The sequence below is a fragment of the Struthio camelus genome, chromosome 2 (assembly GCF_040807025.1).
Source record: "Struthio camelus isolate bStrCam1 chromosome 2, bStrCam1.hap1, whole genome shotgun sequence".
Classification (NCBI taxonomy): Eukaryota; Metazoa; Chordata; class Aves; order Struthioniformes; family Struthionidae; genus Struthio; species Struthio camelus.
Window position 1 is genome coordinate 42,258,778 of NC_090943.1, and position 3,529 is coordinate 42,262,306.

The 3,529-nt window shown below is 36.6% G+C and overlaps 1 long non-coding RNA gene across 1 annotated transcript; it reads right to left on the reverse strand.

Moving 5' to 3' along the window:
• Positions 1–267: 267 nt before the first annotated feature.
• Positions 268–2,866, reverse strand: LOC138066173 (uncharacterized). The gene is made up of 3 exons (XR_011139413.1): positions 2,779–2,866; positions 444–522; positions 268–353 (listed from the first exon to the last, which is right to left on the reverse strand). It is a non-coding gene; the product is annotated as an uncharacterized lncRNA (long non-coding RNA).
• Positions 2,867–3,529: the final 663 nt, after the last annotated feature.

Sequence of the window (3,529 nt, forward strand, 5' to 3'; positions counted from 1 at the left end):
TAATTTAAAATACTTGTGGATAGATTTAATGAAGAAAATAATAAAGGAGAGCTCTGATGTTGGGTGGTACTGACAGGCATAACATAAGCTTCCACAGTTTTTATATCTATTCACCTTGTCCTGCTGTGTTACACCTCTAGTATTTCAATTTTGAGCTTCTTGAACAGAAGCTCCTCTGTATTCTAAACTTTACCAGATAATATAATAGTGATTCTATTACAAAGGTAAAAGAAGAATAAAATTGTCAGATTTTCTTTTTTCTCTTGTAACCTCAGTCCATATTTGAGGCCAAGTTCCAGAAAGCGGGAGATTAGTATCTTCATCTTCCAAGAAGACCTTCATGGACGGAGTCCCTTTGAAATCAATGGGACGTTGTGAGAATCATAAACGACATTTACAGGGAGTAATTGTAGGGTGAAGGAACAGTGTGTCAGAGCACTTACCTCTAAGATTTTTCTCTGAGCCTATCTCTCAGTAGCAACAAAAAGTATTATTTCTTTCATTTGCTTCTAGCAACTGCGCCTTTTTAAATAGATGAAGAAACATAAAACATTAATTCATTCTTACTCAGATTTGAATTGAATGAATAGAACTAACGTATAATCTTCATTCTGCAAAGTGATAAATATTTACAGTGTGTAATGAGATTTCATGTCAAAAATTGATGGTATTTATTGTGTTTTAATAAAAGCAGATTTGAAAATGTTAGTTTTATTAAACAAAAGAAGTGTTGAAAATATTGCCATTTTCACATTTGCTTTTTCTGTGGAGACCTTATATGCAAAGACAGATTTTGAACTAACTATATTACTATGGAAATCAGTTGCAACAGAATAGAAATAGTATGGAATAATGAAAACGTTAATACTTCTTTACACCTTGTTTCATTTACTTATCAGTTACCTTCTCTCTTTTTTTTCTTTGCTATTAGGCTCACACATTTTCTTTATTATAAAGGTTCTTCTCTCATAATTTATTTTCTTGATTTGAATCTCCTAAAATTACTACTTTAAATAGTCATTTCATCCTTAGCTAAAGTCTGGAAGTTGAAGGCACTGCCCTATGCAGTGTCCGAATAAGTGTTACTCAGATATTTTTTTCTCAGCTAACAGAACTAAGAAACTTACATTTTCAGGTAAGCGTTGCTAAAGAGAAACTAAATTTACCTCAGTGCTAAGCCCAGTCACCAGTTACTTCCAAACTGACTTATGGGAGTACCTTCTCACATATTGCCGTTAAATCATCTACTAAGACTAAAGAGCTTAGCTTTCTTGGAGGTTTAAGAAGCGTTAGTCAAAATATCAGTATATAGGTGCTGAGAGCTTGAAAATATCTGTGCTGTTTCTTCTATTTGTATCAAACTTTGAGTCATTTAATATTTCACAGACAAATGAAGCAGGTGATCAGACTTACTTTTAAAAGGCTAAAAACTCTTAAGTAGACTCTAAACAAGTTCAGTAATGTTTAATTTCCAGGTCATGCAGCTCTAAAACCCTTGTTGGCTGTTTTGCATTTACTAAGGCAACAGTATTTCTTGCTAAATTAGTAAACTGTTTTCAAAAAGATAAATACATGAGAAAGAGTTTTTGGCATTAATTAAGTAAAGGAGAGAAAGTGGGAGCCAGAGAGAACAAGAGATGGGAAATCTAGCCTATTTTACAAAATAATAAATTCTTTAGAATTACATGTTCATGCGTGTGTGTATGCTTGTATGTAATTCTTTAGATAGGCATTTTTACTGCAGACAAGCAGAAGGAAAGCTCTTGCAGCATCCCTTTAACTGGCATGAAGCCAGCCTTGCTCATTTTCTGCAGCTGGCATGAAAATAAACTCATTTTTCCAGAAGTGACCCCCATTATTTCATTTTCCTAGTTCCCAACAAGTTGATGAGCTATAATACAAAGCAATGCAATTAATTGTTATATGGCATCTTTGTCAGAGTAGTAGAGATGATCAGCAGTTGGGGAGGAGGAGATAGTCTTGAGCTTGTGGTGAAATAAAGATTTTCAGCAGATTAAATGAGAAAAATGGCCTCTCGGTAGAAGATATATACTACTTAGTTATGGATGGAGAAGGAAAGAGGTCTTATGTAAGCTGGCTAGTTATTTCCCGGTGAACTATATCTTTTAAGCTTTTTGGTTTTGATTTATGTTTCTTTGCTTTTTTTTTTTTTTTTTAAATCTCCCTCCTTCCCCTGAAATGCAAATTCTAGTTTTGGTGAGGATAGATTTCTCTTGTGAGAACAGGCACTGCTCAATGTTCCCTCTCTGCAACTGAAAATAATAAAATAGAGCCAGCAGTCACCCAACCAAAATTAAGTCTCCAGTGAGCGGACACCAGACATAGCTTGAACTTCTGCCTTCCTGTCTTCTGGTGAGCTCCACCAAGCCAGTGAATCTAAAGGGCAGATTTTTGTTGTATTTCCTGGTGAAACTTGTTCTACAGTATATCAGTAGTTAAACTGGAGCTGTACTAGATTGGAGAGACTGATTGGAGCTGTACTAGCAGCTTGGTCTCTCACATGCCAGTTCAGCTTTCCAAGCACTGAGTCACTGGTTCTTCTGCTGGTAGCTGAGTTCTCTCTTTCTGTGTTTCCCACACTAGAAATGCACAGAAACGTTTAGGCAATTTTAACTTAAGATCTTATAAAACTAGAGTCCTATGTAACTCTAGTCCTGAACTGTGGACAGTTCATGGGAGGCCGAAACAGGAAGATCAAGTAAGTTAAAAGATAAGACAATATAAAGGAAGTCTGTGAGGCAGTAACATAGAACTTACATAGTCTTTGGAAGTGGAGGGTGATTCTGATTCTACTGCAGACCAGTTGCAGAAGCTGGGAAAGTTGAAGGGAAACATTTTATGGCAATGCAAGACTAACAAGTCAAAATACTTCCTAGACAGGAAGTTAAAGTAGGAAATCTTTAAGGAAAAAATGCAATATTGCAGAGGAGACATTCCGTCACCTGTTCTCTTCGCTAATGTGAATAAAAGAGGAGGAACAGGATGATGTGTTGTTGAGGAAGGTGGAGAGAGACAGTTGTGATCTGGATCATTTTCTGGGTTCCATGTAAAAGCCTATGAATTAAGTCTACTGTCCAGATTTCTTTAGAGGACATACTAGAAAAGGGCAGAGCATGGAGAAGCAGGAGCAGTTTGAGAAATTTTTTTTAGCGGTAGTGTGACTAAAGCAGTCAGGTTGAAAACAATTGTTTTTAACAGATTATTTTTAATCCTTATCAGTTCATCACAATCCCTTGGTAGTAAGTGGAAATCCCTTGCTGGATGCTGGAAATGGTGTGGAAACATTAAGCCGGGGACCACATATCGGAGAGGGAAGAGTCAGTCTGTTTACAATGGTGCTGCTATCAAGAGAAATGCTCATCTGACTACAGCTTTTCTGAGGGCCGTGATGCAGTCCTCATTTCTTCCAATGATCAAGCAGCTAAAAACAATTCCTTCTCTGCACCTCCATAGAGAGACAGAGGATCTATTTGGAGTGGATAAGTCACTTGAGTGAGAACTCTGGGTC